Source organism: Carcharodon carcharias, chromosome 20, assembly GCF_017639515.1.
Source record: "Carcharodon carcharias isolate sCarCar2 chromosome 20, sCarCar2.pri, whole genome shotgun sequence".
NCBI classification, from domain to species: domain Eukaryota; kingdom Metazoa; phylum Chordata; class Chondrichthyes; order Lamniformes; family Lamnidae; genus Carcharodon; species Carcharodon carcharias.
Window position 1 is genome coordinate 68079668 of NC_054486.1, and position 23207 is coordinate 68102874.

At 39.4% G+C, this 23207-nt stretch overlaps 1 long non-coding RNA gene across 2 annotated transcripts in view; it reads right to left on the reverse strand.

The window, feature by feature from the left end:
• The window catches only part of LOC121292284, a 38682-nt gene extending 16765 nt beyond the window's left edge, over positions 1-21917 (reverse strand). For both annotated transcript variants that reach the window (XR_005946256.1, XR_005946255.1), the window contains exons 1-2: positions 21735-21917; positions 11897-11997 (exon numbers count right to left, since the gene is read on the reverse strand). This is a non-coding gene — a long non-coding RNA (uncharacterized LOC121292284). The remainder of the gene's footprint in view (positions 1-11896; positions 11998-21734) is intronic.
• Between the last annotated feature and the right edge of the window lie 1290 nt (positions 21918-23207).

Here is a 23207-nt window from a genome sequence, read left to right on the forward strand (position 1 = left end):
TGCCATGTCCTTAAAATAGGAGCTGGGGTAGGCCATTCAGTCCATCAAGCTGCTTTGCCTTTCAACTAGATCATGGCTGATCATCTGTCTCAACTGCCATTTTCCCACACTATCCACCTTTCCCTTGATGCCTTTTGTATCTAGAAATCTATCTATCTCTGTCTTGAATATACTCAGTGACTCAGCTTTCACAGCCCTCTGGGGTAGAGAATTCCAAAGATTCACTACCGTCCAATTGAAGAAATTTCTCCTCATCTCAGTCCTAAATGGCTTTCCCCTTGTTCTGAGGCTGTATCCCTGGTTCTCCACTCCAGAGACTCGAGCACAAAATTTATATGCACTCATGCTGAAGTTAAATGAATATATCAACATAGCAATTTAACTGTAGATTATTTCAAATATGCACAATGAATTATCAGAATTGAATACAAATTCAGTTACATTAAGATTCATGTTTACCATTATGAAAATTTTTTTCTGAAAGTCCTTGTTTTGTCAGATGATGCACAGCTTACAGTTGCTGTAATGTAGTTGTCCAATATTTTTTGTAGTGATTTCCTGAGTGCTGGTTGAAGTTAAAAACATCTGGCTGCAGCAATTGATTGACTTTTGGACTAGTTTTATCAGGTTTATAAGTGATCTGTCAAGTTAGCTGTTCCAACTTTGATAGAGTTGATAACCTGATATTACATAAGTTATGAATGCTTATATCTTAATTTATTACATGCATTAAATGATTTAAACTGAAACTGAGTTCGTGTTTAGTGTTTTTTTTTCACCCAATCTTGTCACAGAATCAAGACAGTTTGTAGTATACATAAATGATTTGGAGGAAAATGTAACTGGGCTAATTACTAAGTTTTCAGACGACACTAAGGTTGGAGGAGTTGCAGGTAGTGAAGAGGTTTGTCAAAGGATACAACGGGATATAGATCGGTTGGAGACTTGGGTGGAGAAATGGCAGATGGAGTTTAATGCGAACAAATGAGAGGTAATGCATTTTGGAAGGTCTAATACAGGCAGGAATTATACCATAAATGGCAGAACCCTTAAGTGCATTGACGGGCAGAGGGATCTCGGTGTACAGGTCCACAGGTCACTGAAAGTGGCAAAACAGGTGGATAAGGTAGTCAGGAAGGCAAAAGGCATGCTTGCCTTCATTGGCAGGGGTATTGAGTATAAAAACTGGGAAATCATTATGCAGCTGTATAGAACCTTGGTTAGGCCACACTTGGAATATTGCGTGCAATTCTGATCACCACATTACCAGAAGGATATGGAGGCGTTGGAGAGGGTGCAAAGGAGGTTTACCAGGATGCTGCCTGGTCTGGAGGTTATTGGCTATGAGGAGAGGTTGGAGAAACTCGGATTGTTCTCACTAGAGCGATGGAGATTGAGGGGCAACTTGACAGAAGTTTACAAAATTATGAGTGGCATGGACAGAGTAGATAGTCAGATGCTTTTTCCCAGGGTGGAAGAGTCAATTACTAGGGGACATAAATTTAAGGTGACACGAGAAAACTATAGAGGAGATGTGCGGGGCAAGTTTTTTACACACAGGGTAGAGAGTATCTGGAATTTGCTGCCAGAGGAGGTGGTGGAAGCAGGTACGATAGTGATGTTTAAGATGCAGCTTGACAAATACATGAATAGGATGGGAATAGAAGGATATGGACTCCAGAAATGCAAAATGTTTTAGTTGACGGGCAATATGATTGGTGCAGGCTTGGAGGGCCGAAGGGCCTGTTCCTTTGCTGTACTTTTCTTTGTTCTTTGTTCAATGACTGGTTCAGTGCTCACACAGCTTAACTTACTTGTTGCTATTACATTACAAACAATTTGTTTATGATGCTGGATATTTTCACCATAATATACTCAAATTTGTAGTTAAGTTTTAATGTATTAAATTGAAAAATATCATGGACATTTCAAAATGGAAAGTGTTCCATTTTCTATATTGCTGAAATGAGAGACCAGTTTTTCATCATGCACTCATCAGGACAAATGCAAGAATGCCAAATTTCAAACAATCACAGCAATTTATACTGTGGGAGAAAAGTGTGCTGATTCATTCTTGCATTTATCTTGATCAGTGCAAACTGAAAAGTTTCAACAATGTGTTTTAATTTCCATTTTAGGCATTTAGAAAGATGCAAAGCACTTCTAGGTGTGGTTTAGCACAACTAATTGCAGAGTAAAGCTCTACTCTTGTAAAGCTCTGTTCTAACAATGTGCCTTTTTCTGAACATTAAAAGCCATCCCATATTGTAACACTTTTCCATGTCCCAAATTAACTATCCTTAGGCCTGTCTGAATGGCATGGTTTCTCTACATGTTGGCACTGTTCCTTTTGATTAGGTAGATATTGCTGCAGAGGAGATCTCATCTGAGATTTAAGCTTCTGGTAAGGTTGACAGAATGACCAAGTATTTGGATGGGGAATGTCCTTATGAAGGATAAGATTGATTAAAGATAGGGTGGTGAAATTGAAAGGCAGTGGGCAAGTGACATTGTAGTGGACAGTGAAATACATGGTGTTTAAATTGAGTATTTGTTAAAGCTAAATATTGAACACATTCAAACTTTATATGAATTCTTAACCATTTGTTGCTAAAATGAGACCTTTAAAATTTTGACAGTTCGAGTTTCTTAATTATGTAAATTTCAAAATCCTGAGTAAATCTATCAGGTTTTTTCTTTGCTATAATGTTGTTCAAATAAACTGATCCATTTCAGTGGAATATTAGTTAAAAAGCAACTTGTAATTAATTAACAATTATGTGGACCAGCAGCCTGGAGGTCTAAATCTTGAGTTCAGCAGTAAATTCACATCTGCAAATTTTCAACTTTGCAGGGATATGTATAAACAGATCAAATATTTCATAATAGATGTTGACTTTTTGTTCTGGTTGTGGGGTTCGGTGACATTGGGCAGTCAGGAGTTGACTGTTGGGCACCCACTCAAGTTATGGTAATAGGAACTTAGGGATAGGAAATGTATTTTGGACATTACATTTGGACATTTCAGTTGTAGCACTCTTAGCCTTGGAATCAAATTGTGGGTTTGAGTTCCATCCAGGGACTTGAACAGACAATCGAGGATGGCATTTTAGTGCAGTAATGAGAAAATGCTGCGCTTTCTGAGATGTCATCTTTCAGATAAGATGTTAAAGCAAGACCCCCTCTGGTGGATGTAAATGATCCCATGGCATTATTCAGAAAGAAGGAAGTTCTTCCAGTTTCCTCGTTAGCATTTAATCCCTCTAGCAACATCTTTAATATGGATTATCAGGTCATTTTATTGTTGTTTGTTGGATTTGCTGAACACATTTACTGTTTATATTTGCCTACATAAAGTGACTACATTTTACAAGTACATCAATGGCAGGGAAGCACTTTGAGGAGATCCATAATGAAGGGCACTATGTAAATAAGTTTGTTCTTTTTCTGATCCTTAAAAAGATAGTGGACAATATTTAGATGGAACACTTCCCTCCAGATTAAATTGAAGTAAATGATTGGATTCTGTTGTGGAGGAATTGTATGGGCCAACAAACCTTTTATTATCCCATTGTTTGTTCATGATGAACTTCAGCAAAAAAAACTGAACATTCAGGGATTGTTTGCAGTAAAAACTCGCCATCTCCTGACCTTGGTTTAAAGCAAGAGACACTCATTGAGCTGGTATAAATAGTCTGCTGCAAATCTAGTTTAAACCATATAAATGCAGGCAAGTTAACACCTCCTGTATTAGGAACTGGTTTGGACTAACCCATAGTAGAAACTTGAAGGTTGAGACAATTGGAGTCATCGTTACCAACATGAATAAGAATACTGTTGGGCTGGAATAGAAACACAAGTGATTGTCACTAGACAAATAATATTTACCCTCAGTCAACTTTTAGAATTGAAACAAAAGGCAATATCTAAAAATAAAACCTGGAATTCATATTTTGTTCACAGACTTACTTCAAAAATCTGTAAATTATTCCTACAATCAATAGTTATGGGTAGATCATCTCTTGTTAATAAGATTATTAGAATCTAGAATGTTGGTAAGGCAGGAATCAGAATACAGATCTAATTAACTGGTAATTTAATTAAGTTTTGTCAATGCATAAGTAGTTGTTTCATGTCCTGGGTATGGTGGAGGGCTGTTTAATACCAGGGTGATTGCTAAGGGCCTTCTGTGAACAGCTTCCACTTTATTTTTTTAAAGGCTGCTTGAATGTGAAATGAAGTGAGGGATGGGGGTAGAGAAATGGATAATGCACAAAGGAAGTGAGGGTGAAATTCAAGCTTGGGGTGCATAACTACAGTTAATTCCAATGGGCATCTGATCCAATCCAGTCTATATTCTGTCATGTAGATTATCTTAAAAGTCCTCCCCCATTCCCTCTTAATTGATTTTCATTGGCTTAATTTAACTTGTGTGTTCTAGACACCTGGCTAAAATCATTTTAATTCTGTAGCAATTACTATGGCAATGCCAAACTGCCTTTGAACCATCCTGTGTTTTAAATCTCAAGTACATCTGACATTCTCTTACTCTCCCTACACCACCCCAACCAAATTGAAATCCAGACTCGATACAAATAGAATTTGTAATACTGTTTTTTTTCCCTGTAATTTCAGGTGTTTTGGAATTTAATCTCTCATTCTAGAATCTCATTTTAAATTGTGTTTAACTATTAACTTCAAACTGCAACCAGGATCAGTGTTATTCTTAATTAAACTCTTACTAACATTATCAGACAGAGTATCAAAGCTTCCTAAAACAGGAGTAATCTGACCATTTAAGTAAACCAGTTATCTCCAAGAACCTGCCAATTTTGTTTTTGCAACTTAAGGTGCACATAATGCTGCTTTAGCACCTTTACGTGAATCAGCTGCTTTCAAACTTCTGATTCTAAGTCACAGGCAATTCTCTAAGGTCATTTTGGTATTGTCCCTAATCATTGTCTCACCTGTATCTCAATCCACTCAACTCTATTTTTAGCTTGTAGTTTAAAAGTGGTTTAAATTTTGGACTGTTCCTTCTTTCTTCGCCCCACCCCCTCTTTTGTATAATAGACTGTATTTTACATTTGAAAATTGTACAAAAATGCACTGAACTACTGTAAACCTATTTTGAGATTTATGTTGCTTTTATTCTGTTTATCCATGAGAGCCAGCCTAGCTGTCAATTTGCTTATGTTGCTATCACTCATTAGTAACTTAAGCTAACACTCCAGAGAAGCCTGCAGGTGTTGCATTTCTTCCAGACAAAATATTAAACCATGTTGTTCAGGTGAATTTTAAGGATTCCATGATCTTTAAAGTAAGAGGGTTGGGGGGTTTTGGCTAATATTCCAAAAAGAAGTCACTTCTCTTGGTGGACAGGGTATTTCAATGTACATCAGTATACTCAATATTTCCACGCGCAATGAATTTGTGATTCAGTTTAATGACTGTTAAGCTGTATAGGCTTTTCCTATAGATGGCAGCACTTCAATCTGGCAATAAATAAGGCCAAACAACAGCAAAACAAACTCCTGAGATTTTAAGTTGCAATGCTTCTACCTTTGACTGGCCAAAATAATATGGTTAATGTAATAATGTAATGTAGAGCCTCTTTGAGGCTCTACATTGAGCAAAACATTGAAATAAAAAGAAAAATGCTGCCTTACATTACACTATTTTTGATTTTTTTTAAGCCACATGGCCTTGCACAATCATTAACCAATACTACGAAAAGCCTACAATTGAAATTAAGATAGTAATTGAATCAATGGTTAAAAAATCTGAAGAATTGCCTCATTCATTAAATTACTTCTCCGGTTTACTGCTTAATTGTGGGCATTCAATAAACTTAATGAATAAATTCAAGGACCATCTTCACGGGATGTGCTTTTACAAATGACATAAAGGGACACCATCATCATGAAAGTAAAATTGTGCATTGTGATTTAGATCATTTATATCGATGGTTGTTTAGTAGTATAGAAGTTGGGTATGGGGGGGGAAAGAAAAGATTTTTTTTGTCTAAGCTTTTCATCTTCTGTAGGCTTTTGATAGTATTGACAGCATTGGTTAATGAATGTACAAGTACATGTTTTAAAAATCAAAAATAGTGTAATGTAATGTAGCATTTTTTTTACTTCAATGATTTTTGCTCAATGTAGAGCCTCAAGGAGTATTAGTACGTAATATTAACCAGGTTATTTTGAGGACAATTTGGAAGAATGCCAAATGTAAAGGGAACAACAATTTATACTGTATGAGAATAGAGCGCTGATTGGTTGGCAAGTGGACTCTGCCATATGTCCCAAAGAATGGCAGATCATATCAAACAGCATATCCCTCCTGCTGTTCGCGGAGGGCAATGTACACACTGTACCCAACCAGCCGAGCTTACAAAACTCAAAACATGGTCCCCAACATTATATGTGATTCTGCAATTGGACAACATTTGCTAAATAATTCTGTGTGCTAAGAATTACGCTGGCAGCCAATTTAAGATTGTCAGTTGGGCTTGCAGCATGGCACATTTGTGTGTACTGGAAGCTATACATATTAATACACAGGGCCCTGCTTTTTTTTGTAGACCGAAAGATCATGTATACACATTGTGCTCGTTTCAGCTAAACAAAATAACTGACGGCCATTTGCTGGTTCATTCATCAGGGCAATGCCTTGACCAATTAAGAGTCAAGCTGCCTGGTTTAAATTTCAAACAATGCTTGGCAGTTAACAGCCAGTCACCATCAACTGGTGCATTCTCCATGACAATGCCTCTACCAATCAGTATACTCTTCTTATACAGTGTAAATTGTTGTTCCCTTTTACATTTGGTATTCTTGCAAATCGTCCTGTTGTGCAAGATGAAAACCTTTGATTAGAAAGCCTTTTTTTTTAAAGTAATAATCACTATATTACGTAGTTCTGAAAAAACATGCTGAATGTTGTTTTGTGAAGCTAGTGCTTCTAAGCGTGGTTTTTTTTATTACTGGGATTTAGGGCTTTTTCAGTCAAAACAGTATTTGGAATGTCTAATCCTGTTGTAACAATTTATTTTCTATCTGAAAATTATGATGGTGAATGATCTGGGGAACTTACCTAATGACCAGTCTAGGACTGTTCAAGCATGCATCAGCAATTAAGTGGTGGAGTATTAGACCTTTTTAATTACACTGTTATAGTCTGTGTTCAAATAAAATTTCATGAATACAAACACATGTCATACTGGAGTGCTTTGCATCAAAATGGTTTATTTTACTGGGAATCAAGGGGAATATCACTGGACTTCATAAACCATACACCATTTTCTTGTTTAAACTGGTGTACTTATGGCATTTGTCCAATCGCATGAGCTTTAGACAGAATAACTTCTATTGAGCTGGGGCAGTTAAGTATGCAGCAATATCAAAATCTGCACTGTTATAAAAACATTCCAGTGTAATGCACAATAATCAAAAACTCAGAACAGGCTATTCTGACTTTTTTTGTCATTTTTTTAGCTGTTCCTTTTTAAGAGTTGTATTGTATCTAATTGTGGCATTGCAAGCACCAACAGCTTGTATTATAAAGCACTTTTAATGCATAACCATCCCAAGACACTTCACAGTATTGTTATAAGCAGAATTTGATAATGGCCTACATCAGACAGATGGTCAAAGAGATAGGTCATGGAGGAGTAAAGAGAAATGGAGAGGTTTACAGAGGGAATCCCAGAGTTTAGGGCCTAACAGTTGAAGGCATGGTTGTCAATGGCAGAGTGATTTTAAAAATTGGGGAAGGCTCCAGATGAGTGCAGATATCTTGGCGGTTGTGGGGCTGGAGGAAATCACAAATGGGAGGGGCAAGGCCATGGTGAGACTTGTAAAGAAGAATGATAATTTTAAAATTGTGGGAGTGCTTAATCAAACGCCAATGGAGATCAGTGAGGGATGACGGATGAACAAGACTTTGTGAAAGTAAAGCAGCAGAGCTTTGGATAAGCTCAAGTTTATGGAAGGAAGAATGTGGGTGGTTAGTCATGAGAGTGTTGTAAAAGGACATTGTATGACAATTTCAAATCAACTGACTAAAAATGCTATTTAGTAATATTTTTATATCGCAGTATAATGTACCACATGTACTAAATCCCTTTCACTTAATTGAGCTCCTTATTGTTAGCTTTTCACTCTTGTCATTTAGAACATTTATACTGATATTTCATAAAACATCACAGCATTAAGTTCACGGCCTGATGTCAATGGGTGAAATATCTGGCCAAAACCAGAATCGATTGTGGAGCTGATTTCATAAATAGCTGGTTGGCAGAGTTTTTCACAGGGGACAGCACCATTATTGCTCTTATTTGTTTGTTTAATTTTAGAAAAGCTGTGCCTTAATTTCTGTCTTGCTAATGGGTTTTCTATTATAAGGTACTGATTGACTCAAATCAAAACAATTCATGTACTAACAAATGATGCATGGGTGTTTTCTTAATGTGAGGTGTTCAAGTTATTTAGCTTAACTGTGGCAGCATTTGTGCTCCTAAATAAAACTAATAGTATTGTTTAATTTGTTCTGGCACTGTAAATTAAACATTTTCTGTTTTTTTTTAGTTCAATTTTGCTTGACCCTATTTAAACATCTATCTCCAATTAAAAGTCATGTGCCTAACAAATGACTGCAAGACTTCACATTGTAAAAGTGTATTTAGGAGGTTATGCGTTTTTGATTGGTTTACATAATTACTGGGGTGGATGTTCACTTCACAAGCATTCCATATTTTTTAAGGAAAAACAAACTGGCTGAGGATCATAACTTTTTTTGATGATTGATTTCTGGGCATATTCAAGAAGGTCAGAGTATTGTTTAAAAACAGATGGACCTTATTAATACATCTAAATTAGGATCAGATGACACACCGTTTGATACCAAAATTGCAGTATTGCTACCATTGCTTCCTCAACCCACCCACAATCCATGGGTGGTATCAGGACGGCTCTATTTGCAGCTCTGTTTAAAGAGAACAGGCTTTTTTTTCATTTTTGTTTGGGCTTTTTGAGCCTTAAAGGATCCATCAAGTTTAACTACTTACTGCTTTTTCTGCTCTTTACAACTCCACCACTTAAATCTGTTGTTCTATTGACCTTGATCGTTTTAGCCTATCCTTTTAAAGTTCTGCTTTTGACCCACATCTACATCCATCAGGATTCCTGTCCTAAACTGTGAGCTACCTGCTGGCAGCATGCCTGCTCTACATAAATGAGGCCCAGCCATGAATAATGATTAAGCCTCTACTGGTGTAATCAAGCAGGTGGATTGGTCAAGTCCATTCAATGTACTCCAGATTTGAAAATCAATCACCCTGTCCCTCAAAAATTAACCATGCTGATTTGATGAAATATGGGCAGGAAACAAAAACTATCAGAAAATGTGTAACCTCACAAAACCAACCAATTAAGTCACTTAATTATTTTTCAAATAATTAACAAAGTTTTCGACCATAAGACCATAAGACATAGGAGCAGAAATTAGGCCATTCGGCCCATCGAGTCTGCTCCTCCATTCAATCATGGCTGATTAAGTTTCTGAACCCCATTCTCCCCGTAACCTTTGATTCTCTTACCAATCAAGAACCTATCCATTTCAGTCTTAAATACACTCAATGACCTGGCCTCCACAGCCTTCTGTGGCAATGAATTCCATAGATTCACCACTCTCTGGCTAATCTCTCTTCTAAAAGGTCCTCCCTTTACTCTGAGGCTGTGCCCTCGGGTCCTAGTCTCTCCTGTTAATGGAAACATCTTCGCCACGTTCACTGTACCCAGGCCTTTCAGTATTCTGTAAGTTTCAATCAGATCCCCCCCATCCTTCTAAACTCCATCGAGCATGGACCCAGGGTCCTCAAACGTTCCTCATATGTTAAGCCTTTCGTTCCTGGGATCGTTCTTGTGAACCTCCTCTGGTCCCTCTCCAGGGCCAGCACATCCTTCCTGAGATACGGGGCCCAAAGTTGCTCACAATATTCTAAATGTGGTCTGACCAGAGCCTTATAAAGCCTCAGCAGCACATCCCTGCTTTTATATTCTAGCTCTCTCGAAATAAATGCCAACATTGCATGTATCACTTCTGGACAGTTGAAGTCAATACATATGTGTGAGAAACTATATGCAAGTTTTATTTTCACTCTTTCCAATGGAACTACGATACCAACCTCAAGTATTTGGCAACAACCTGACTTACAGGACAACAAAGCCAAAAATGTGAGTATTCTGTTATTTTTCTACTTATATTTTTGTGAGCGTTTGTGCTCATTGAGGTGACGATATTGCTTCTAGGGAATGGAACACTTTTTTGCAAACTATTTCTCACTTTAAACAATCAGAAAAAAGACAAACTAACATCACACTAATTTCACATAGGACTTTTCAATAGCAAAATTATCTAGCCACGCTTGAAATACTTGTGCAGGAAAAGGAGAATGACAGAAGAGAGGAAGTTTATACCATGATTGAAACTAAGAAGTGAATAAGAGAAGCAGGGAAGAATGGAGTACAGCAGAAACAAGAAGACTAGCTGCATGTATGCAAGCCTCTACCCTGGAATAGTAGATTATAAAGTGCATATTTAACATTTTGTGGCACTGTCCTTTTCCTATACATACTAATGTATGATGTACTTTCTGGTATATTCCTATGTGACGTATTCCTGCTTGGACTAGGTGTGGATGTCTGTCTCCACCAGCTTCCCAGATCAACATACTGCAGACCAAGTTGTTCCTGCCTGTTGCTGGGTTTGGTGTGTTTTATTCTTGCAATGAGTTGCTCTGGTGGACTTCTGCATTTGTGCAGGCCAAGTTGCTTCAATGTGCTGGAAGTTACTTGAGAACCACTGTCCAAGCTAATAATTCTGTATTTATGTATGTTATTGGTACTAAATCCTGACGTGACCACTGATCTTGTAAGTGAAAGCCTTTGCACCACGGTGAGATATCTAAATCTCTTCCTAAATTGCTTTATGCCTGAGATCTCCCTTGTTGAAGCCAGTGATCTGCATGCTGCTTCCTGGCAGTTTGCAGAACAGACCATCTTGAAATCCACCAATATGTAATATATACTGTAAGAAGGTAAGCAGTGCAATAGAAATAGGCAAGATGGCTCATAGTGCAATTGTCAGTGCTATTACTAAACTGGGATAATCTATTTGAATTCTACTTCCGTGTACATTTTAAAATTTTTTCAAGTGCTTATCTAATTAACTTAATATTTATTGAATCACTTAAATGCTATGCTTGACAGCTTCAATAACCATTTGTAATGATGTCGTCCATAACCTACATGAAAAAAAATTTTTCTAACCTCCTTTATGCTTCTTGTACTAATACTGACTTTAAGACCCCTTGTTACAAAGTCACCAACCAGTGCAATTGGTTTTCTCACTCCAAGCCTCTCAAATCTTTTATAACTACTGTTAAAGTTCCACTTAATGTTTTCAGCCCCAATATTGAAATATAATCTGTTTCATTCCCAGCATAGTGATTCAATGGGAACTGTGGTCATGCTAGGTCTCTGTTCAGCAGTACCCAGCATTTTTTCAGCCACTATTTCTGCCCCTTTCTACATGCCATGACAAGTGACTCAGTCCAGAGTGTGACTGGGCTGGTGCTTGCTTCACGAAATAATGATGGTGCTGAGTGTTATCCTAAAGTATTGGTCAGACATGTTGGGTTTGCGTTTATTCAAGTTCATGGATACCTGAAAAACTAAGAAAATAACATGTTACTGTACAGACAATATATGGCATGTTTCACAGTGCATCACTTTACACATCATTTTATATCTGCTGAAACATATTTAGTTCCCCAATTATAATTGTGCATATTAAGAGAGGGATTATCTCCTTTAGCTTGGGTATTACTCACTTATTATAGCCTCCAACTCTTTGATCTCCATGATTGTCCCCACAAAGCAGGACAAGAGGGATGATGGGCTGCATTCTATCGCTTTGACCATTATATCTCCTCTGCAAGGAGAAATATAATATGCATTGAATGAGATTCATTTTGTGCTGTCTTCACAGCACACATACTAGCCATCAGCATAGCTTATCTGAATCTAAATTACTATGGTTGCAGAATTTACAGGGCATGACTTAGGGCATTGGGACTAACAGATGAATATGTGAAAAAATAGAGATATTCTTTCCCACCTGCATCTTTTTATGTTTTCTCTTTTTTTGGATTGCTGTACAAGTTAACAACAATCTTTATATTGCAATTCCAGTGAAATATTTGTTCAATCCGTCTTAAGATACACAAGCAAAAGTGTCTGACATCTAAGGTTTACTTTATGTACAGTTCATCCTCATTACACTTTTGTTCAAGGAGTAGGTGTTTTTTGCAATAGTCCACTAGATTTCATGTGTGTCTGTGTAATTGTGCCTCACTGGTGATACCCTCTGTTTGTTGGAAAATGTCTCTCCACACCAACAGACACTCAGTCATGTTTGCTATTATCACCAGCAGAGATTCTTCAATAAATTTGGGTTGGCACCTTCTACACTTCCCTTCAATTTTCTCCAAAATCATACATTTCACAACTGAATTAATCCATCATGCACTATTTATGCTAGTTGCATGGCTGTTTAGTCAAATCAGCAGCATTACTGCAGCATGTTCCTGCCCAAAAAATTCAACTGATGTATTTAAAGGAAAAATAAAAATAATTGCCATTGACCTCACTGCCTACATATAACTTGCTGAATGCATCCCCTAAGTTTATGACAATTGAAAAGAACTCCTGGCAGAGTCAATGCTTAGCCAAGTTTTAAAATCCTACTGCAAAAATAATAACAACAAATGTATATAGCTTCTTTAAAAGAAGTTCTGTTGAAGGGTCATGAGGACTGGAAACGTCAACTCTTTTCTTCTCCGCCGATGCTGCCAGACCTGCTGAGTTTTTCCAGGTAATTCTATAATTATTAGGCTGCTTAACTTCACACAAGTCATTTCCAAAATAACAAGCAAAGCAAACTTCACTTAACATCTGCTCTTGAAATATGGACAAAAGGATAAAACAAAGTGCTCTGTATTTTTGGCACACATTTGTTTCTAGACAACTTCTAACTGCAAAAACCATCTCTTTGCAATTTAGCTCCAGATTCTGGTCTACACCTGGCTCTCCTTTGTTTAAAACATGACTATGTTGAACATGGATTTTCTCTCCATGAAGGCAAAATCTCTTAAAATCCTGAAACATGTCACTAGAGGTTATATATTTATTCATTTATTGTCATCCTCAGTCATTCAACTGTAAAGTCAAGTTATGATGTTTGCACCTAACAAAATCTCAAATTCAAATGCTGTTGTGGAATATAAATTGCAAAATCTTGTACTTGTATGTAATTTGGGTTTTTTGTGGGTGAAGATAAATATTTTTTCATAAAGAACTGCTTTTCACCTTTGACACTGTTGTTTCAAACAGTTTACCATATTTAATTTGCGCAAAAGCCTCAGAACTAGACATGATTTAAAGCTCATGTGCTTATAGAAAATTGGCATGTAAAAGCTCATCAGTATAGTAGTTAAACTGCCAAAAATGGCCAGTCTTGCTACTACCCTATGCCTGTTTGAGTCATGACTATCTTGTGTCTTCAAGAAACCAAAATTTTATTGTCTATCTTTTTATGAAACAAAGGACTTCAAACACAATGCCCTTTTTTTTTAAAAGTGATTTGAAGATACACATTTTTGAATGGTCTTATAAAACAAATTAAAAGGTTCATAAATATAGAAACCAAAAATGTTCAGCAGTATCAAACTAGGTTGGGCAATTCTGGATCAGCATCCTGGCCAGTTTCAGTCAATGATTTGAGTGTAATGCATGTTTATGAAAAGCAGGTTCATGCTAAACAATGTTTTTGTAATTCTTTGAGGATACAATAAGTTTGGTGGATAGCAGTAATGTGATACATGATGTACATTGTGACATCCAGAATTCATTCAGTAAATGCTTTCCAAGAGATTTGTGGCTAAAATGAGACCTTCTGGAACAAATGAGAAATTAGTAAATAAATTGACTAAATAATGGAGAAAAGGCCAGTGTCATAAGTGGTGGTTTGAATTGAACAGCTGTGTCCACAGAGTCTCATTAATTACGTATGGTATTTACTATTAAAAATATGTCAGGAAGTACATATTAAAAAGTGCATGAGTTGGAAAAGTGCATGTTCAAACCCCACCGTAGATTTCAGTGGAAGAAGCATGCTATAGACAGAGCTAAGTGATCCCAGAATTGACAGATCAGATCAAAGCTCTGCAGCCCTACCACAGTGCTGATCACTCTCTGGTGTGCTCCAGGATTAGGATGCAATTGTTGAAGGTTTTTTCATTCAAAGCAGAAACACTGTCCTCGTCTCAATACTGCCAACAGTGCCTTAACTGGATGAACAGGTGCTCTCCAGCATTCCCATACAGAGTGCAGAAGCTAAATAGAAATACTTCGGGACACCTTGTACAACACTGTACTCTCAAAATGTGGCAAGCAAGAGTGGAGAAATGCTGACTGTTTGAGGCTAACATCACTGTGATGGAACCTGTCGTTTTAAGCCAAGTGATCCACTTCTGTTAATTAAAGGAGAGATCCAAGTGAGAAAACTCTGAATGAACTAAGAGCCACCAAAATAAGGTGCTAGGTGGTGCACCAATGTCTATTGGTTACAACCTTGCCAGAATACCCAGATGTCTTTCGAAACAGGGTATGCTAGAGGCACGTACAAAGGGATCAAAAGGGCCACAGGTCCATCAGTAAATAAAAGGGCTCCATTAAAAACAAAGGTAGGGAAGGTCGTCACTGACTGCAATAAACAGTTGGAGAGATGGGTGGAACACTACCTTGAGTTGTACTCTGGGAAGAACACTGTCAGCCAAGGAGCACTAGACACCATAGAAAACCTGCCTGTCATGGCAAAGCTGGATATCGAATCCACAGTGCAGGAGCTTAGCAAAGCTATTGACTCACTTGCCATGGGCAAAGCTCTAGGTGCTGATGTTGTACCGCCTAACCTCAAGCACAGGAAAACTGGCACTCCTGCGCCAACTGCACAAACTTCTCTGTCTCTGCTGGAGGGAGGGGGCAGTGGCTCAGGATGTGTGTGATACTAAGATTGTGACCCTGTACAAAAGCAAGGGTGTCCTCAGTGATTGCAACAACTTTCAAGGCATCACCCAGCTGAGCATCTTGGGAAAGGTATTTACCCATGTTGCCCTTGTCAGACTGCAGACCCCGGCTGAACACATCTACCCTGAATCCAACTGTGCTTTGAGAACTGGAAGATCTACAATTGCCATGATCTTCACCGTCCACTATATAGTGCCTTCATCGATGTCACCAAGGCATTCGGCAATGTGAGCAGAAGCGGTCTATTTAAACTGCTGGTGAAAATTGGCTGCCCACTGAAGATGCTCAGTGTGATCTCCTCTTTCCATGGTGACATGATGGTTAATGTCAGCTATGAAGTGGCAGCATTAAAACTTTTGGAAATCTGCAGTGGGGTCAAACAGGGTTGTGTACTGGCACTGACATTCTTTGGCATATTCTTCTCTTTGCTGCTGTCATATGTCTTCAGGTCATCTACAGAGGGTGTTTACTTACCAGAACTGACGGAAAGCTGCTCAGCTTTGCTAGTCTCGGATCCAAGACAAAGGTGCGCCAAGTCCATATCAGAGAGTTGTTCTATGCTTACAATGCTGTATTCCACACCAAGGAACACCTCCAGTGGTAAATGGACTGACCCTCTTATGCCCGCAAAGAGTTTGCATCAGGAGACAAATGTTATGATCCAGGATATTGTCAAGGCTGATTGATGGCTGTATGGCAATGTGATGCTGAAGGTTGTTGATAGCTTCACAAAGCTAGACTCTGCAATTACCAGCAATCTGTCACTTGATGCTGAAATCAACACACATGTGTGGAAGCAGAGGCATGTAACATCAAAGCAGCTTCAAGCCTACAACTGTCTGCAAAGGAACCAATGTGAAAGGAACCTAATTTTGAATTTGTAAGATGAAAATGCTTTGCCTGGTGTCTGCTTAAAGTCTGTAAGTTCTCGTTGTCTTAGTGGAGATTAGTTTGGGAATTTGTTAAAAGTATGGATAGGAGTAATTTGTAGCCATGTGCATATGTTTAACTCGTGTAAATTAATAAGTGCCTCATGTAGTTTGATATAAAAACCTCTCGAGAACTGGTGGTCTTATTCCTGAATTTAGAGCTGCAGCTCAAACGTACAATTTGAAAATATAGGTTATGGTAGTTATTTAAAGTTTCCCTCTGGGATTTTAAATAACAGCCTTTACCAATTGCTATGTCATAACAATTGTGTCATAATATAACACGAGTCATATGGACCTGAAATGTCAACTCTGTTTCTCCCTTTACAGGTGCTGCTGAGTTTCTCTAGCATTTTCTGTTTTTGTTACACATATTGCAAAAATTGCAGTTGTTATGTCCAAGCTGAGTAAGAAAGTGTGGAACAAAAGCAACTTGACTGAGAACACCAAACCACAAGTTGACCAAGCCTGTGTCCTCTGCACAAACCCACTATGGTCGTGGGCCATGGACAATATATGCTAGACAGGAGAAAAGACTGAACAGGTTCCACCTTCAATGTCTCAGATGTATTGTCAGCATCTCTTGGCAGGACAAGGTCACCAACTCGGAGGTCCTGGAGTGTGCTAATTCCATCAGCATAAACTCATTGCAAAGCCAACGACACCTGCGCTGGCTAGGCCACATTCATTGAAAGGATGATAGCTAAAGACCTTCTGAATGGTGAACTGGCCACTGGGTCATAGCCTCCCAAACCTCTGCTACAAGGACACCTGCAAGCGCGATATGAAGATAGTGGACATTGATCTGGGACACAGTCACTGATGGCTGTGACCTCTGGAGGCTGACTGTTTGGAAGGGCATTGGAAGACTTGAGCAGAAATGGAAAGCTCAGCTAGCCAAGAAGAGGTCCAGAGAAAATAGAGGCCAGTGAATCATGCAACTTCTCAGCCCACTGTCTTCCCCTGCAGCAAATGCAGCAGAGGCTGCCTTGCCAGAGTGAGGCTCCACACCAGATGATGCTTAAAAAAGTTGACCACCACAGGCCAAATCATTTCCTTACAAGATGGAGGCTGTGAATGAGTTCTTCCACAACCAGTTGTGAATGGTGGTGGACAGGTAAAGAACTAACCGAAGGAACAGCCTCCACAAGTATCCCCATCCTAAATGATGGGTGAGCCCAGCTTATCAGTGCAAAGGACAAGGTTGAAGTATTTACAATTATCTTGAGCCAAAAGTGCCAAGTTGAAGATCCAAATCAGCCTCCTGAGGTCCCCAGTATCACAGATGGCAGTCTTCAGCCAATTTGATTCACACCACATGATATCAAGAAACAGGTGAAGGCATTGTATACTGCAAAGATGGGCCCTGACAACATCCCAGCAGTCGTTACTGAAGACTTGCGCTCCAGAACTTGCTGCACCCCTAGCCAGGTTGTTCCAGTACATCTACAACACTGGCATCTACCAGGCAATGTAGAAAATTGCCCAGCTATGTCCTGTCCACACAGGACAAATCCAATCTGTCCAATTACCACCCCATCAGCCTACTCTCAATCATTAGCAAAGTAATGGAAGTTGTCGTCAACAGTGCTATCAAACAGCACTTACACAGCAATAACCTGCTCACTGATGCTCAGTTTGGGTTCCGCTAGGGTCACTCCACTCCATTGCTCATTACAGCCTCGGTCCAAACATTCATAAAAGAGCTGAACTTGAGATGAAATGAAAATGACTGCCCTAGACATCAAGGCAGCATTTAACTGAGTGTGACATCAAGGACCCCTAGTAAACGCGAAGTCAGTGGGAATTGAGGTCTAAAACTCTTCACTGGTTGGAGTCCGACCTAGCACAAAGGAAGGTGGTTGTGGATATTTGAGGCCAATCATTACTGTCCCAGGATATTGCTGCAGATGTTCCTCAGGATAGTGTCCTAAGCCCAACCATCTTCAGCTGCTTCATCAATGACCCTCTCTCAGAAGTGATGTTCATTGATGATTGCGCAATGCTCGAGTACTATTTGTGACTCCTCAGATACTGAAGCAATCAGTGTCCATTTGCAGCAAGACCTGGACAACATTTAGTCTTGGACTGATAGGTGGCAAGTAACATCTGTGCCACACAACTGCCAGGCAATGACCAATGCCAATAAAAGTGAATCTAAGCATCTCCCCATTATATTCAATGATATTGCCATTGCTGAATCTCCCACTATCAACATCCTAGGGGGTTACCATTGACCAGTAACTGAACTGGGCCAGCCATGTAAATACTGTGGCTACCAGACTAGGTTAGAGGCTGTGAATTCTGCTGCAAGTACCTCCTCCCTTATCTGCCCAAAGTCTGTCCACCATCTACAAGGCAAAAGTTTGGAGTATGATGGAATACTGTCCACACCTGGACAAGTGTGGCTCCAACAATTCTCAAAGCTGGACATCATCTAGAACAAAGCAGCCTGCTTGATTATCATCCCATCCACTACCTTAAATATTCATTCCCTCCTTCAACCACACAAAAGTGCAGCAGTGTTTACTATATACAAGGTGCACTGCAGCAACTTGTCAAGCTTCCTTCAACAGCATCTTCCTTGACCTCTTCCACCTAGAAGGACAAGGGCAACAGACACATGGGATCTCCACCACCTGCAAGTTCCCCTTCAAACCACACAGTATCCTGATTTGGAACTTTATTGCCGTTCCTTCACTATCGCTGGATCAAAATCCTGGAACTCTTTTCCTAACAGCGTTTGGGTGTACCTACACCAAATGGATTGCGGCAATTCAAGGCAGCGGTTTCAACTCCTTCTCAAGGGTAATTAGGGATGGGCAACAAATGATAGCCTTGTCAGTGATGCCCACATCCCATGAAAAGTATATTAAAAAAAGGTCTAAACTGATACTTCAGTAAAATACTGTAGAAATGTGGTAGTGTCAGATGTGCCACCTTTTTGAATGAGACATTAAACTTTGCCATCTTTGTATACTTAGGTGAATAAAAGAGCAGGGAGTTTTTCCAGTAGCTTGACCAACTGTCCTCCCTCACCATATCACTAATTAAAGCTAAAATTGACTGTAAATGTATAATGGCATAATCATTGCTCAAGTCTTCTATGATAACACTAGCACATAATCAGCAGTTAAGGCAACAAATATATGCACAAAGAACTATCTGTTTCCTTGACAAAGTCATGATGTTTATCATCAGTTGAAACTCCTAGTGGTCTATAGGGTTCCTTGTGATTTGCTGAATATTGTTGCATTGTTCATTGTGGTCCATGTACTGGGAGTGGTGAAAACTGCTGCCAAAATGTAACATTTGAAGGGGTGATAGTACAAACCTTATGGAAGTTTGACAGAAGTGTTTCAGCAATGGTGATTATACTTTTGTCTTGATTATATACTAAAATCCTGGAGTGGGACTTGAAACCACAGCTTTGTGACAGGCAGGTGTGATAGAAATTGAACCAAACTAACTCAAACTATAATAGACTTAATTAGACAATCTTACTTGAAAAGACAATGAGGAGACAGAAATGATTCTATCATAGCAATACTGCAAATTCCACACATCTACTGCAATTGGGTTTTAGTTGACCAGTTACATAATTTTATATCAAATCCAGAATGTTTACTATACCAATACCACAAATGAAATATTTAAATAACAACACCTGACCAAAGGAGCTAATCAAATATTTTCATTAAAAGAAATTGTGCTGTTGTACATGTACAGCACACTCTAACAACAGCTGTGTAGGCCCTGCTTAGGCTGGGCTGTAGTCCCACCTCCTTGACCGTGTCTGCTTTGATAACCACATCTGGTTACAGTGAGTGACCTTTTGCACTAGTTAAATGTAGAGGAAATCGCCTTGGTTCACTGTGCCTTGCTTACAGCAGGTCCCACCCATAGACCTCAGTTTCATGCAAACTGGAAAACAAAATCTACAGTAATTTTACAGGAATATATCGACAGCTCAAGCACATCTCTTGCTGTCTTGCTTGGTCATTCACACACTCTTCCTGTTTCCTTGCTCACTCAATCACAGCATCATTTATTCATCTTGCCTTAGGAAAAACAGAACCACGCACTGAAGCCTTAATTTTGACTTGGGGTTCACTTAAGTGGGGCTGACTGAGGCAGCTGGCAAACCATCTCAATGTCAGCAACAAGGTACAGATTCTAACTCCCTTGCGTCACCTCCATAGAATTAATCTGCTCAGAACTGGTGGGAAGTGGAAACTGCAAGGCTGGTGACAGCACTAAAAAGGCCACCATCAAAGCCTGAAGGAATGGGCCAACCCTCATTACTTAAGCGTCCATTCAATCAACAGTGTGGTTGGTGCTGACTGGATGCTAAAATAATTTAAAACAGAAGGCAGTACAAGGTGCATCTTGGTGTATCTTGGTCACATGCCCCTTTTGGGGGCTATTAGACTTTAGGGTCTCAGTTTAACACCTTAGTCGAAGGGCATCATCCCTGTAGCAACACTTCATGCTGTAACTGAAACATCTGCCTTGATTATGTACTAAAATCCTGGAGTGGGACTTGGAAACCACAGATTTATGACAGGCAGGTGTGCTAGAAAATGAACCAAACTGACTCATACTATAGTAGACTTAATTAGACAATCTTACTTGAAAAGACAATGAGGAGACAGAAATGATTCTATCATGGCAATACAACAAATTCCACACATCTACTGCAATTGGGTTTTAGTGTTAATATAGTTATGGGGTACTCTGCACTAAAACTGCCCAGGATGTAGCTTCCTTGGAAATGCATGCTTATTGGCACTTGTTGCAAAAAACACAACATCCTCTGTTGCCAGGTATTATTCATCCTAAATGGTGACCAGTGCAAATATGTTATGTAAATGTTCTTGTATGGTAGGGATGAGGGATATGGAAAGCTCTGTTCAGATTATTTTTTTGTATTTAATGCTGTTTAGTTAATTCATAATTAATGCTCTGATGTTCAAATTATCATGATGCACCTTAACTGAGCTATTTTGAAAACTTATTTCAACTCAGTGTAACAAGATAATTGGAATATTACATTTCATTTTATTCATCATTATCTGTAGAATGACATGCATGAGTTGCAAAAGAAGCAGAGAGACATGATACCCCTACTTGTATGTGGTAGAAGCTATTTTAAGATTGCTGTCATGACTTTCTAACTATAGTGGTATTCACTGAGCGAGCTGCTGACGCCTGTAGCTGCAGACACACTAATAAACTATTTTAATTGTGCTGTTTCAATTTCAATATTTGCTGTCCTGAACCTTTTCAAGAATTAATTCTCAGGGTGTGGGTATTACTGTGAAGGCTGACATTTATTGCCCAACTATAAAAGCATCTTGATGCAACCGAGCAGCTTACTAGACGACCTCAGAGGGCAGTTAAGAGTCACCACGTTGGTATGGGATTGGAGTCACACATTAGCCATAAAGGGCAAGGATGATCATTTTCCTTCCCTTAAGGTCAGTTGAGTTTTTACCAGCAGTTTCATGGCCATGCTTACGAATGTCAGTTTTTATTAAAACTGAATTCAGGTTCTTAAATGGCCATAATGTGATTTTGAACCCACAGTCTCTGGGTTATTAGTTCAAGTCTCAGAACTACAGTCCAGCAACCTAGCCACAATGCCACATACCTTTGGAGGTGCTAGATCTTTGGTATAGATTCATGAGGGCAGGGGTCATGTTTTCTTTCTTCTGTGGGCAGAATATGTGTCCATTCCTTATATAAAGGAAGCCTTTTCTTATAATGTCCTATTGATTTGTAGGAGAGAGCATTCCTCACGCAGTTTACATTTGAGTTGATGACACAATGGGCAGAATCGTCATCCTGCGGGGGGACGGGGTTTGCTGTCGGGTGTGTCGGCAATTTCCTGCTAATGGCGGCTGCTGATCTGCCAGCATGTTCCTGCCTCCAGTCTATTTTCATGGAGGCGGCTTCTGGGGTGTGACAGCTATCCATCTGCCGGCCGATTAGACCAATTAAACGGCCAATTGAGAGCACTCTTCACAAGCCATCTGGACTTTCCAGGCAGCAGACGGGCCCCCTGATATGGCTGGAATCCGTTGATTAAATGTGGCAGCTCCCCAGTGGGGGCCAGAGGTGCATCCTGCAAAGCCGCCCTGCATAGATGCACTGGGCTACAAAGGTATAGTCGCTGCCAGAGGCCATTCTGTAGAAGGGTTCAGCTTCCACAGTGATGAACTGGCAGATGTGACCACAGTACATTTTGCACAATTTACAAGTGTTCAGAGGCCCCACCTACAACAGCTGTGCCCAACACTCCCAGTGGGCTGCCAGATGCTCCTGTTCCCCCTCCCACCCTGAGTTGTGAAGCTCCCCCACCTTCCCTCATTGGACTGTCTCCCAGATGCAGTCTCTTAATTGGTCACCCCTTCAAATCTCCTCCAGGGCCACTTTCAGGTTCCCAACTCGGAGTTCAGTCTAGTGTCAGGATCAGGGTCCTGGTACTGAAATTCAGCCCAGTATGTCTCTATATTTGTTACTCGTGGAAATGGAAGTGATAAATATGCATTTAATTCCTAGTAGTCTTATTTCAGGTAGAGCTTCATTCTTTCAATCTCTTCAGTGGTTTTGTCATTATAATCAGAAAGGTAGGATTAGCTTTATTTATTAGTGCTCTTTTTCAAATTTAAAGTCTTTAAAGTTAAAACCTTGGAAAAAATTCTGACCTGCTGCTGCTACTGAATTGTATTAGGAACAGCTACTAGTTTTTGGCAATGGTAATTAACCGTAATCCATGAAGGGCAATAGGCACCTCTCTTATTAGAGAGGGACAATTGGTGATACAGCTTGAGGGGCACCTCTCCCCATCAAGCATGGGGCAAGGCAAAGAGGCAGGCTTCCATGAGCTATCAGAACCAGTACAGGATTGAATCCATGTTGGTGACATCATTCTGCACCACACTATAGCCAACTAGGCTACTTGAGCAGTTATTACTGGATGCTTAATAATTGTTCTTCCCTTTTAATATTTGTTGTTTTATTCTGAGTTTGTAGGCGGAGCGAACATACAATTTTGTTTGGCAACATTACAATTTAATGACATTACAATAAATTCCTTCTGGCCTTTGTGACATTTGATGCC